Below are 15,422 nucleotides of genomic sequence, written 5' to 3'. Positions count from 1 at the left end.
AGATTCAGAAAAACCTGGTGAGTTCTCATATCTGAGGGTGGTAGGCATTTCATATACTCCAGAACTCGTTCCTGTCCCAGAACACATGACAAAGACACACCATGGAGAGGACTGTGACAATCAGTCAGGTAGGGCAAACTCTGAATTGCATCCACTTGCAAATGAGGCATCCCTAACATCTCAGACCAAGCCAATAGAAAGCATCTGCTTTTAGACCCCAACCTGCCCCAAAATGTATATAAGACCCTATCCACAAGGAATAAAACACAGGAGATATTTCCTCATGGAACATCTGAGAGTGTCTGTCTTGTAGACTGGAACACTTTGGGGCAGGAAATTCTCTCTGGAAGCTTTTATCTCTGGAATCTGCTCGAGCCCCCCACAGTCACTTCCAGCTCAGCCTGGACCTTAGCTCCTAGCCTGCATGGACTCAGAGCAGCAGAGGCCTCAGAAGAGACAAGGCAGCTCGCCTTGATCTGACTTCCCCTCCCCTCCCCTCCAGAAAACCCAACTCTTTGGTCATTCCAGATGGGCCAGAGCCCTGAAGTTCTCCTCAGAGAGTGTCCAATACACAGACAGGCACTGCTAAGTTCTTTGTGGAGATTAAAGCTTATGAAGGTATATCTGTTAGTAGTAATTTTACTGTTTTGTTAAGTATTCCAAACCTGCTTGTATACCCCCAAATTTGATTTTTAAAAACCTTTACATAGCCCTCTATCCATTCACATAATTTGGTCATTGATAAGTATTGTTCACTCTCTGCACAAATCGAAGTTTATTATGCATTTAGTATTTATCTGGGTCTATGCTTTTAAACAGGCAAATCATAATTATAAAATAACACTAGCATTTTATCACATTTAATTGCTTTTACACAGTGAATGTCATTTAGAAACTTTTTTTTCAGTACAGTTGATCCTTATAGGCACATAGATTGTCATAATATGAATATGCCATGTTATGTCATAGTCTCACAGTAACAAATATCCAAAGTATTTAGTTCCCTAACCTTTACAGAACCTAGAAGACTCGGCATCATGGTCATGCCATACTATGTCTTTACTCTTTTCTTCTTCTTCAACCCCTCCTCTTCCTCCTCCTCTTCCTCCTCTTTTTCCTCTCCTCCTCCTCCTCCTCTTCCTCCTCCTCCTCCTCCTCCTTCTCTTCCTTTTCTGAAGCTGTTATTTGTTTCTTTTTTTCTTTCCACTTATGGGAAAATCCAAGATCTCTAACTTTCTAGGTAAGTACTATTTCAGTGTTCTACTATTACAGTGTTCTATCTCCAGCTCAGTACTATGCCTTTCTGTTTTCTATACATTTGTTTAGATTTGTGTCAAAGCAATGTTTAAATTCCCCAAACAAAATAATCATGGCATGGCTACTCTATTTCCTTTTTCCTAATTTATAGATATTGCTATAGAAAAGTGCTGTCTTGTATCTCATTGCCTCTCTTACTCCCTTAAGCATGAGGTTGTTGATGGCACTTGTGTTGCCAGTTTTGGATGCTTTGAAGATCAGTGTTCTCCAGTAACCAAGTTACTCTTTTGCCATCAAATATAGTGAATATATTGTCACTTTCTCACCAAATGGCAAAAGACATTGGCAGAATGCCACTCTTTTCCAGATAGCAACAGTCAGAAGCATTTGCTGTGAGGCTGGGTCGCTGAGAATCAGGGCATGTATGAACCTATCAATACAGTGAGAATACTGCCTTGTGTGAATAGTTCAATGACATCAAGCTGAAATCTATGTCTAGCAGCTTTGCTCTCTATCTTCTTATTTAAGATGTTGGGAGTAACTTTCCCTACTGCTAAAGCAAGTGGGAATTCCCTCTAAGGTTACTTCAGGACACACAACACAAGTAATTGGCTTTGGTTCAAACTGTATAATGAACAGATTGCCCGAGCCCACCGCCTCTAATCTTAACCCCAGTACTAGCAGTAATTCATTACAAAATCCAAGACAAAATTTCTAGACTTTCTTTCTAGCTACCCTGTGGCTATAAAGACAGCACAGTAGAAACTGCTAGTGCCTTTTATCTATGAATTTTTTTTTTTAATCTTTGTTGGGTCCTGGCTATACCTGCTACTTTTACTTGAGATTTTTATTCCTACTCATAGGACATATGATTTCACTTCCACAGCATTGTGAGACATTGATAAACTCCTAAAGTAGAAGACTGAAATACATTAAAGTCTCTGCTGCTTTAGATCACATTTTCATCACAAAATCAACAGATTTGGGAAGTTCACAGACAGGAAAAAAATGTTCTTTATTTAAAAAATGTACTTTATATCATCTAACAGAAAACAGAAAAATGAGTAATTAGAATAGACTGTTTTCCTTCACATATTTGTAGTTCAAAGAGTTAGACATGTTGGACACTAAGAGACTTAAGTCTTCATTTCACTAGCAATGCTAGTTGGGGTCCAGCTTTTATTTTAATAAGACAAATAAGAGCTTCCTGCCACCTTTATGTTAGACAAAGTAATACAAAAATGCTTTTGTATAACCAAAATGCAAAGTGCAAATCACTTTTTATCATATTAACCAGTGAACATTATTACTTTTGCATTAATGTGCTGATAGCCACACAGTTGCTGTGCTCAGCTGCATTTTCAAGAAATCATGTATATTTAAGAATCCATTGCAACATGGAAACAAATTATAAACAGATTATAATTTTTCAAAATGATATTTGACAAGTTTTTTTTTATTTCTGTGCCAGCTAGTTAATCTCTTTGATGTGATTTTTTTCTTAATAATTTCTTCAAGTTAGCATGCAAGACAATGGGTTTAGTTATGTCATTTTCATATATATCTACTACTTCATTTTGCAATTATCAATTTCATTTGTTCCTTGCACTCCCCTACAGCTGTTATTCTTCTTAGTGTCTACTGCTTCTCACAGACAGATCCTCCTTTGTTGCTTATCATGATCTGTTTAAGGAACAGTTTCATAATAAATAAAAATTAATTTTTTTCACTTTAAAAGTTCCAGGACCTCTGTGAATTCGTACAATAATTGTATTGGACTTTCTTTCTAATTTTTATACATTTTAGATAAGTATGATTTCTAAAGTTTAGATTGATCCTCTTCTGAAATTTGCTAAACTTGTTTAAATCACAAGACATCCCCAGGGTAAACTCTTCTACTTGAAAAATGAAGGACCCTAACATTTCATAAGTTTGAGAAAGGTCAAGCATAATTGGGATTTTAATTGAAGAAAACAAGTCAGTAGTTAAAGGTGGGATATAAAATACCCCCTGCATGTCCATGTGTTATGTACCTGGTTTCAGATGGTTTTACTTTTTTGAGAAGTTGTAAAAACTGTAGCAGTTGGGAAGGAGCAGGATAATGTAGGACACTGAGTTTCCACTGAAGCTTATATATGGGCTATAGGTCCTCCCCTTCTTTCTCTGCTCCCTGTTCCCATTTGGAACTGTTTCCTTCTACCCATGCTTCTGTCCCCAAGTCATTATTGTATTTATTCAAGCAGTCATGTAAGGAACCTACTGAAACATGTGCCAAAGTTAGTGATTCTTCCTTTTGAGTTGTTTCTGTCTTGTATCTGATCAACATAATAGAAATTTAAGTAATCTATGGGTTGTGAGACAATCTGTAACATCACTTTTTAGGTTCACAGTAGAGGTTGAAACTAGTATCTTTTAAAAGGAATTCCCAGGAACTCGATTTAAGAAATCTAATCTAATCGAAAATTAATGAGAACATTTGTTCTCCATAAATTAATTCAATGCATACTTGGAACTGACACTGGGGAGTAGAGTTAGGGAAGGTAAGGGATTTGAGGGATCCCTGGCATAGGGATAAATGGAAAAGGGGATCCTCTTCCTCTGCAGTCTGCACTGATCACCTTCCTATGAATAGACCCATGTGCCCCCTTCTTTTGTATTTAAAAGACATAGTTTTATCTTTGCTTTATTCAATCAAATAGAGATTTCCCTAGTGTAAAATTTCAGAGTAAAGAAACTTAGACTGGCCTAAGTTCTCCCTAATGCTGGATAGACAGCTGGCTTTTATGGCTAAGCACTGGGGGAGTGCTTCTGATTAGAATCCTGTTTCAGACATCTCAGAAATATAAAACTTGTATGTGCCTTCCCCCACTTTTCCATTGTCTTTAACATTATCATTTGAGAAGCATTTTGTATCCATCTCTAAAACGTCTTTTTATAATTTCTGTGATCTCACCAGATTGAGAGGCTTCGTGACAAAGGCAAGGAGATGCTGATTAAGTCTTTTGTCATATTGAAGGCTGATTACTGTAATTCACTCGTCTCGGGTCTCCCAGATTGTGCTGCACAGAGATTGCAGTTGATATAAAATGCTGCGCTAGACTCCTCTTTTGAATGTGTCTTGTTGAACACATTATCCCAGTTATGAAACCCCTACCTTTGTTATCCCCAGAAGCCCTCGCTGATTCAATGTGCAGCTATTATCTCACTGTCTCTGAAAGAGAGTGTGTCATATATGAGAGTAAGTGGTAAAGATTCATGAGAGATACGAGTTCTTATACTGTACTGTTTTTTGTTTTTGTTTTTTGCTGGCTATGTGATTGGTGCTACATGCTGCCAGTTATGAAGGTCAAAAATATCCAAGAGGAGACTCATCCTACTTGCCTACCATAGCACTCAAAACTGTTTTCATAAAAGTGTTAAATCCGCCCAATGAAATTATGATGAAAGTACGACAAATACACAAATGACTAAGACAATGAGTCAGCCAGCATAGTTTTCAAAGGAGACTGCATTTCTCTTTCTTTGTAAGCAATAACTTAAAGAAAAATAGATAGGCAGATAGGAGAAGGATTAATGGATAGATAGATCAATAGAGACATAGATAACAGATATATAGATACATAGATGGATGATTAAGTGGGTAGACATACTCCCTTAGATCTTACTTTTTAATTAATTAATTAGTTAGTTAGTTAAGTAATTAACTTTACATCCAGATTGCAACTTCCTCTCCTCTTTTCCCATTCCTACCCTCTCACCTCCCCTTCTTTCACCCTCACTGCCTTTCTCTTCAGAGAAGTGGAAGCTCCCCATGGTTATCAACTCACCTTGCAGTAGGACAGGTACACCTCATCCTAATGATAGTAGACAAGACAGCCCAGATAGGGGAAAGGGATCCAAAGGCAGGCACCGGGGTCAGTGACAGCCTCTGCTCCTAAAGTTAGGGAATCCACATGAAAACCAAGCTACACATCTGTTACGTAGATTTATGGGACAGTATGTCCTTCCCTACTATGCTATCTGGTTGGTGGTTCAGTCACTAGGAGTCCCTATGGGTCCAGGTTAGTTGACTTGGTGGAGTCCATATGGGCTCAGGTTATCTGATTTGGTGTGTTACATGTGGTGTCCTTAACCTCTCTGGCTTCTTTAATCATTTCCCCCTTCTTCTACAAGGTTCCATGAGGTCTGTATAATGTTTGGCTATGGGTATCTGCATTTGCTTCTATCAGCTGGGTAAAGGTAGATCTTATAGCTCTATATTTTCTGACAGTAGTTCTGCATTTCTAGATAAAATGACTATGAGTTAAAATATGTTATAATTGGGTGTGCAATGAATGTTTAGAGATTTTTTCTTAGTGTTAGGACCTAAGCTATACAGTATAACCTCTATTCACATAGCATTTACCTTATAAACTGTTTATAAGTAATCTAGAGATTATTTAGTGAGAGGGCATACATATGAGAGCTAAACTTTGGTAGACGTTGGTATTTATGTTCAATAACCTGGATACTGAGACATATCAAATGTATCTAGTATAATGTGAACATGTGCCACAGTTATAAGAAATCAAAGAAATCAAATGAATCAGGAATCAAATTTTTTAACTTACATTTTTTAACTCAGATGTTTTAAACTAACAAGTATCTCTAAGAAAATTACAAATAAGTATTTCTGTTTTCATTCTTTTTGTACTTATATTTTCATATTTTTGTAGGACATTACTAATAAAGTAAGATTATTTAATATCAATAGTAGATAAATATTAAATCAGTGTTAAAGGTAGATAGTATCATAGCAAGATTTACCACTACAGTACAAAAAGGCTTTCCAGGATGCATGTTCTAGTTTTCACTCACATGAGCCTTGGAAGTGCTCCCCTGTCTTCACCGCTTTGTCATTTTCGTTTTATTTCTGACTACACTGACATACTCCATTTGTTTGGATTCCCATTTCCATAATAAATAGAGACATTGAAAAAATTCTTTAGCAACATAAAAATGTGTATATCAAATTACCAGTTTTCCTTACATGTAGTATATGCCATGTTTGATGTATCTAATAATATGCATATAAAGACTGAGAGTGAAATATATACAAACTTAGCTTGATCTGGTCTGTGGAGGTGCTATAGAGACCTGAGCCCTGTTTCTTAGGACTTTGAGAAAAGAAACAGGGCTTCATGTTTTAGTGAATGGGCTCAGGCACTAATGTATGAGAGTTTGTTATGAAAGAATTATGAGTATATGATCTTGACAAGATAACTTCCTTCAATTCTGCATATCACTTATACAGAATATTGTACATTTTTGAATAAGAGCTTAGGTTTTGATATTATAACTTGAGAGGTAAAAATCAAATCTTTCCCTGAAACTTTAAACACACACACAGAGAGAGAGAGAGAGAGACAGACAGAGAGAGAGAGAGAGAGAGACAGAGACAGAGACACAGAGAGAGAGAGACAGAGACACAGAGAGGGAGACAGAGACAGAGATAGAGACAGAGAGACAGGCAGAGATATAAGTAAGGTAATGTATATTTTGCATTTATACCAATAAACAAGCAATGCATTACACATAAAATTTTAAATTCACACATATTATTGTCTGCATTTTGCAAATGTAAACTTACATATATGAAAATTTAAATTTAATTATTCTGGGATGACAATTGGCATAAATAATAAATCTTAATGAACAAGGTATAAATGTGCCCTGTTCACGTTTAAAAATTAACAGAAGGATTTTTCTTTTGCAATCAAACCTTTACCAATGCCATGTCCCTAAATGTGAGTCTGTGCAATTCCATTCAAATCATATGCCTCTGAGACTCTGGCCTTGTACTTTCTTGAGAACTGGCACACATTTTAATGTATCTACAAGTCTGTATGGATAACGCAGCAAGTCCATTTTTTCCTTTTACTGTACCTCTTAAAGTCCATTAATCTTTTCAGAGTCTGCTCTGATGTTTCATCAGTAAGAAGGCCTTTCCAGGTAGAACTAATTGCTTTCTTCCTTTTTATCTTATGCATGTTTGCTAGGAACTTTCTTACATCAATTAATTTCCTGTTTTGTCTCCATTTCATTACAGCTTTTACTATTTCAATCTGTCCTGAGAGCAAATTACCATATGCAAAGCCACATCTCATTCATCCTCATATGCCTCAAACATAACAAAAATCCCTGACGCAGAATAGGTCTTTAGTAATTGTAAGAGAGAAGAAAATAATGCAAAGAGGACGAAAATGTAGGAGGGAAGAAAAAGCCAAAGGGGAACTATCAACTTAAGAAAATGCCTGGAGATTCATTCATGAATATGCAAAGTTTGATACATACTAATAATCACCCAGTCTCCAGATACCAGAGATATTAATACTGCTAGAAGGCCACCAAGTCCCTCTGAGGTCAAACCCTTGACCTTGTCTTTCTGTGAGAACACAGTCACAGCTTCAATTTGTGTGAACATTCAAGAGAATGAGGTGACAGTATTGTAGACTGTAGCATTAAGAGATTTCCCTTTGTCCAGACACCTGACCCATTTCCTGATTGGCACTAATTACTGACTTTTAATTACGTTTTAGAATTTGAACACTTACTATCTCTTGGATTTTGGGAGTTTGGTATGGAATACACCTGGAGAAAATCTTTAGCAAAGTTATGTCATCTGCAACTAAACAGAGAGTGCATCTCAGTCTCTAACTCTCTGATTATGAAGCATGAAAAAAATGATAGACTTGGAGGGTTTTTTTTTTGCAAATACATCTCCACAATATGCTCAGCAGGATATTTGTCTAACCATTCCCTCCTAAGTGATCAAAGCATTGTAATGAATTGAATATGTGTCTCTTTTTCATGTATGACCCTCTCTACCCTGTGCCACTGGGCTTAAATGTTTGTGAGAGACTATCAAGCTGGAAATCTTTAAGTAAAACTACTTCGACTCATTTAAGTATCTTGGTGTGTAAAATTGCATTCTTGAATGTAAAATTCCTGCTTTATCATGCAGTATATCCTTCGATTAGAAACCATGGCTTCTGAGTCATCCTGCTGTGTAGATGATAGCAATGTCTGAGTCCACATCCACATAGAAGAGCATACAAAATCCTAGCAAATGAATTAAGAATCACAATCCATTATGAACTGTTAAAACACAGCAAGCATAATGAGTTGATGGTATGGTTTGCAGCTCTCATAGATGGTAGTATGGTCTCATAGTGGTGGCTATTCTTGACTTTCAAATTGACAACAGCTAGAATTAAATTAAGCCCATGTGGTTGGGTACACCTATGAGGGATTTGTTTTTTATCATTTGAAGTGGGGAGTCTCCCTTTTAATCCACATCTTTTGAGGGGAAAGGATATCGCTCTAATCCAGATATTTTGTTTTTTTGTTTTTTTATTTTTATTACATATTTTCCTCAATTACATTTCCAATGCTATCCCAAAAGTCCCCCATAGCGCCCCCCACTTCCCTACCCAGCCATTCCCATTCTTTTGGCCCTGGCATTCCCCTATATTGGGGCATATAAAGTTTGCAAGTCCAATGGGCCTCTCTTTCCATTGATGGCTGACTAGGCCATCTTTCGATACATATGCAGCTAGAGACAAGAGCTCCGGGGTTCTGGTTAGTACATCATGTTGTTCCAACAATAGGGTTGCAGATCCCTTTAGCTCCTTGGGTACTTTCTCTAGCTTCTCCATTGGGAGCCCTGTGATACATCCAATAGCTGACTGTGAACATCCACTCCTGTGTTTGCTAGGCCCCGGCATCGTCTCACAAGAGACAGCTATATTTGGGTCCTTTCAGCAAAATCTTGCTAGTGTATGCAATGGTGTCAGCGTTTAGAAGCTGATTATGGGATGGATCCCTGGATACGGCAGTCTCTAAATGGTCCATCCTTTCATCACAGCTACGAACTTTGTCTCTGTAACTCCTTCCCTGGGTGTTTTGTTCCCAATTCTAAGAAGGTGCACAGTGTCCACACTTTGGTCTTCATTCTTCTTGAGTTTCATGCGTTTATCAAATTGTATCTTATATCTTGGGTATCCTAAGTTTTGGGCTAATATCCACTTATCAATGAATACATATTGTGTGAGTTCTTTTGTGATTGTGTTACTTCACTCAAGATGATGCCCTCCAGGTCCATCCATTTGGCTAGGAATTTCATAAATTCATTCTTTTTAATAGCTGAGTAGTACTCCATTGTGTAAATGTACCATAATTTCTGTATCCATTCCTCTGTTGAGGGACATCTGGGTTCTTTCCAGCTTCTGGCTATTATAAATAGGGCTGCTATGAACATAGTGGAGCATGTGTCCTTTTTACCGGTTGGGACATCTTCTGGATATATGCCCAGGAGAGGTATTGCTGGATCCTCCGGTAGTACTATGTCCAATTTTCTGAGGAACCGCCAGACTGATTTCCAGAGTGGTTGTACAAGCTTGCAATCCCACCAACAATGGAGGAGTGTTCCTCTTTCTCCACATCCTCGCCAGCATCTGCTGTCACCTGAATTTTTGATCTTAGCCATTCTGACTGGTGTGAGGTGGAATCTCAGGGTTGTTTTGATTTGCATTTCCCTGATGATTAAGGATGTTGAACATTTTTTCAGGTGTTTCTCTGCCATTCGGTATTCCTCAGGTGAGAATTCTTTGTTCAGTTCTGAGCCCCATTTTTTAATGGGGTTATTTGACTTTCTGGAGTCCACCTTCTTGAGTTCTTTATATATGTTGGATATTAGTCCCTTATCTGATTTACGATAGGTGAAGATCCTTTCCCAATCTGTTGGTGGTTTTTTTGTCTTATTGATGGTGTCTTTAGCCTTGCAGAAGCTTTGTAGTTTCATGAGGTCCCACTTGTCAATTCTCGATGTTACAGCACAAGCCATTACTCTTCTATTCAGGAATTTTTCCCCTGTGCCCATATCTTCAAGGCTTTTCCCCACTTTCTCCTCTATAAGTTTCAGTGTCTCTGGTTTTATGTGAAGTTCCTTGATCCACTTAGACTTGACCTTAGTACAAGGAGATAGGAATGGATCGATTCGCATTCTTCTACATGTTAACAACCAGTTGTGCCAGCACCATTTGTTGAAAATGCTGTCTTTCTTCCACTGGATGTTTTTAGCTCCCTTGTCGAAGATCAATTGACCATAGGTGTGTGGGTTCATTTCTGGGTCTTCAATTCTATTCCATTGGTCTATTTGTCTGTCACTATACCAGTACCATGCAGTTTTTATCACAATTGCTCTGTAGTAGAGCTTTAGGTCCGGCATGGTGATTCCACCAGAGGTTCTTTTATCCTTGAGAAGAGTTTTTGCTATCCTAGGTTTTTTGTTATTCCAGATGAATTTGCAGATTGCACTTTCTAATTCGTTGAAGAATTGATTTGGAATTTTGATGGGGATTGCATTGAATCTGTAGATTGCTTTTGGCAAGATAGCCATTTTTACAATGTTGATCCTGCCAATCCATGAGCATGGGAGATCTTTCCATCTTCTGAGATCTTCTATAATTTCTTTCTTCAGAGACTTGAAGTTTTTATTATACAAATCTTTCACTTCCTTAGTTAGAGTCACGCCAAGATATTTTATATTATTTGTGACTATTGAGAAGGGTGTTGTTTCCCTAATTTCTTTCTCAGCCTGTTTATTCTTTGTGTAGAGAAAGGCCATTGATTTGTTTGAGTTAATTTTATATCCAGCTACTTCACTGAAGCTGTTTATCAGGCTTAGGAGTTCTCTGGTGGAATTTTTAGGGTCACTTATGTATACTGTCATATCATCTGCAAAAAGTGATATTTTGACTTCATCTTTTCCAATTTGTATCCCTTTGATCTCCTTTTGTTGTCGAATTGCTCTGGCTAGGACTTCAAGTACAATGTTGAATAGGTATGGAGAAAGTGGACAGCCTTGTCTAGTCCCTGATTTTAGAGGGATTGCTTCAAGCTTCTGACCATTTACTTTGATGTTGGCTACTGGTTTGCTATAGATTGCTTTTATCATGTTTAGGTATGGGCCTTGAATTCCTGATCTTTCCAAGACTTCTATCATGAATGGGTGTTGGATCTTGTCAAATGCTTTTTCCGCATCTAACGAGATGACCATGTGGTTTTTGTCTTTGAGTTTGTTTACATACTGGATTACGTTGATGGATTTCCTTATATTGAACCATCCCTGCATCCCTGGGATGAAACTTACTTGGTCAGGATGGATGATTGTTTTGATGTGTTCTTGGATTCGGTTAGCAAGAACTTTATTGAGGATTTTTGCATCAATATTCATAAGGGATATTGGTCTGAAGTTTTCTATCTTTGTTGGGTCTTTTTGTGGTTTAGGTATCAGAGTAATTGTGGCTTCATAGAATGAGTTGGGTAGAGTACCTTCTGTTTCTATTTTGTGGAATAGTTTGTGAAGAACTGGGATTAGATCTTCTTTGAAGGTCTGATAGAACTCTGCACTAAACCCATCTGGTCCTGGGCTTTTATTAGTTGGGAGACTATTAATGACTGCTTCTATTTCTTTGGGGGATAGAGGGCTGTTTAGATCATTAACCTGATCTTGATTCAACTTTGGTACCTGGTATCTATCTAGGAACTTCTCCATTTCATCCAGGTTCTCCAGTTTTGTTGAGTATAGCCTTTGGTAGAAGGATCTGATGGTGTTTTGGATGTCTTCAGGATCTGTTGTTATGTCTCTTTTTTCATTTCTGATTTTGTTAATTAGGATGCTTTCCCTGTGCCCTCTAGTGAGTCTGGCTAAGGGTTTATCTATCTTGTTGATTTTCTCAAAGAACCAGCTTCTTGATTGGTTGATTCTTTGAATAGTTTTTCTTGTTTCCACTTGGTTGATTTCACCCCTGAGTTTGATTATTTCCTGCTGTCTACTCCTCTTGGGTGAATTTGCTTCCTTTTGTTCTAGTGCTTTTAGGTGTGTTGTCAAGCTGCTAATGTGTGCTCTCTCTAGTTTCCTTTTGGAGGCACTCAGAGCTATGAGTTTTCCTCTTAGAAATGCTTTCATTGCATCCCATAAGTTTGGGTATGTTGTGGCTTCATTTTCATTGAACTCTAAAAAGTCCTTAATTTCTTTCTTTATTCCTTCCTTGACCAAGGTATCATTGAGAAGAGTGTTGTTCAGTTTCCACGTGAAGGTTGGCTTTCTATTATTTATTTTGTTATTGAAGATCAGCCTTAGTCCATGGTGATCTGATAGGATGCATGGGACAATTTCAATATTTTTGTAACTGTTGAGGCCTGCTTTGTGACCAATTATGTGGTCAATTTTGGAGAAGGTACCATGAGGTGCTGAGAAGAAGGTATATCCTTTTGTTTTAGGATAGAATGTTCTGTAGATATCTGCCAGATCCATTTGATTCATAATTTCTCTTAGTTTCACTGTGTCCCTGTTTAGTTTCTGTTTCCATGATCTGTCCATTGGTGAAAGTGGTGTGTTGAAGTCTCCCACTATTATTGTATGAGGTGCAATGTGTGCTTTGAGATTTACTAAAGTTTCTTTAATGAATGTGGCTGCCTTTGTATTTGGAGCATAGATATTCAGGATTGATAGTTCCTCTTGGAGGATTTTACCTTTGATGAGTATGAAGTGTCCCTCCCTGTCTTTTTTAATGACTTTGGGTTGGAAGTCAATCTTATCAGATATTAGAATGGCTACTCCAGCTTGTTTCTTCATGTCATTTGCTTGGAAAATTGTTTTCCAGCCTTTCATTCTGAGGTAGTGTCTATCCTTTTCTCTGAGATGAGTTTCCTGTAAGCAGCAAAATGTTGGGTCTTGTTTGTGTAGCCAGTTTGTTAGTCTATGTCTTTTTATCGGGGAGTTGAGTCCATTGATATTAAGAGATATTAAGGAAAAGTAATTGTTGTTTCCTGTTATTTTTGTTGTTAAAGTTGGCATTTTGTTCTTGTGGCTGTCTTCTTTTAGGTTTGTTGAGGGATTACCTTCTTGTTGTTTCTAGGGCATGGTTCCTGTCCTTGTATTGGTTTTTTTCTGTTATTATCCTTTGAAGGGCTGGATTCGTGGAGAGATAATGTGTGAATTTGGTTTTGTCGTGGAATACTTTGGTTTCTCCATCTATGTTAATTGAGAGTTTGGCTGGGTATAGTAGCCTGGACTGGAATTTGTGTTCTTTTAGTGTCTGTATAACATCCGTCCAGGATCTTCTGGCTTTCATAGTCTCTGGTGAAAAATCTGGTGTAATTCTGATAGGCTTGCCTTTATATGTTACTTGGCCTTTTTCTCTTACTGCTTTTAGTATTCTATCTTTATTTAGAGCATTTGTTGTTCTGATTATAATGTGTCGGGAGGTATTTCTTTTCTGGTCCAGTCTATTTGGAGTTCTGTAGGCTTCTTGTATGTTCATGGGCATCTCTTTCTTTAGATTTGGGAAGTTTTATTCTATAATTTTGTTGAAGATGTTTGCTGGTCCTTTGAGTTTAAAATCTTCATTCTCATCCACTCCTATTATCCGTAGGTTTGGTCTTCTCATTGTGTCCTGTATTTCTTGGATGTTTTGAGTTAGGATCTTTTTGCATTTTACATTTTCCTTGATTGTTGTGCCGATGTTCTCTATGGAATCTTCTGCACCTGAGATTCTCTCTTCCATCTCTTGTATTCTGTTGCTGATGCTCGTATCTATGGTTCCAGATTTCTTTCCTAGGGTTTCTATCTCCAGTGTTGCCTCATTTTGGGTTTTCTTTATTGTGTCTACTTCCCTTTTTAGGTCTAGTATGGTTTTGTTCATTTCCATCATCTGTTTGGATGTGTTTTCCTGTTTTTCTGTAAGGACTTCTACCTGTTTGATTATGTTATCCTGTTTTTCTTTAAGGATTTGTAACTCTTTAGCAGTGTTCTCCTGCAATTCTTTAAGGGATTTTTGTGCTTCCTCTTTATTGTCTTCTGCCTGTTTAGCAGTGTTCTCCTGCATTTCTTTAAGTGTGTTATTAAAGTCCTTCTTGAAGTCCTCTATCATCATCAGGAGATATGCTTTTAAATCCATGTCTAGCTTATCCGGTGTGTTGGGGTGCCCTGGACTGGGCGAAGTGGGGGTGCTGGATTCTGATGATGGTGAGTGGTCTTGGTTTCTGTTAGTAAGATTATTACGTTTACCTTTCGCCATCTGGTAATCTCTGGGGTTAGTTGTTATCGTTGTCACTGTTTAAAGATTGGAGCAGAAGCTGTGTTCCACTCACCAGCAGTCCCAAAATCCTGCGGCGGGGGTCGTGGGTAGCTGGAGGGTATCAGGCAACCCTGCTCTCCAGCTACCCTGGCGCTGATCCGGCCGGATGAGGCCTGTGGCCCTACTCAGGCCGGTTTCTGCTTCCCTAACTCTCTAATCCAGATATTTTGATGTGGGAAAATTCATCTATAGTCTGGGCCACACCTTCTGCTGGCATCATGTGTAAAGGAGGTGGAAGGGGGAAGCTTGCTTGTTTCCTGTGTTCTCTTTACTGGCTAGTCCATTCCTTCACTGGCATTATAGCCTGTTCTTCAGGATTTTGAAGATGAGCTGAGATACCCACCCTTGGGAATGAGAAACATCTAACTCTTGGATATTTCCTTGGTTGACAGCCATTGTGAGACAAGTGGGCCAACTGGACCACATAGGGTAATAGATACATAAATACACGTGTGTGTGTGTGTGTGTGTGTGTGTGTGTGTGTTTGTATATATATATGTATATACATGCACATATATGATATAAATTTTGTTTATTTAGAGAACCCTGATTAATATATACTTTGTCCCAGTATCAGGGTATTGCTGAGCCAGACCTGACCACTATATTTTAGGTAGGATCTTAGAAGAAATTTTGGACATTGAGCTGCAAAAGCCATTGAGTGCTGAGAGCTAAGTGGGCTGTTCAGTAGGAGATTAGAAGATAAGAATTGTGGGCAATGCATATAAGATTGGCATGCCAAATTTCAGAAGGAAGAAAATACTCGGTGGGGATATATATGTGTGTGTGTGTATATATATATATATATATATATATATATATATATATATATATATGAAAAATATGTGCTGTCTGGTCAGCTGGAGCTGAAGAATTGGATGTGATTAACAAAAGACCAGAACCACTAAAGTGGAATCTTTGCTTTTCTGGATAATCAATGCTCTTCAGCAGGACCTGAGAAATAGTGGTGATTAAGAAAGC

General features: G+C 37.9%; 1 protein-coding gene across 3 annotated transcripts in view; it reads right to left on the bottom strand.

The window, feature by feature from the left end:
- The window catches only part of Cdh8 (cadherin 8), a 395,795-nt gene that overhangs the window by 172,018 nt on the left and 208,355 nt on the right, over positions 1–15,422 (bottom strand). The gene's annotated exons all lie outside the window — the stretch shown is intronic.

The sequence above is a fragment of the Mus caroli genome, unplaced genomic scaffold, assembly GCF_978045245.1.
Source record: "Mus caroli unplaced genomic scaffold, Mus_caroli_1 scaffold_10, whole genome shotgun sequence".
Classification (NCBI taxonomy): domain Eukaryota; kingdom Metazoa; phylum Chordata; class Mammalia; order Rodentia; family Muridae; genus Mus; species Mus caroli.
The sequence above is the reverse complement of the archived record's forward strand: the minus strand, read 5'-3'. Positions and strand labels throughout refer to the sequence as shown.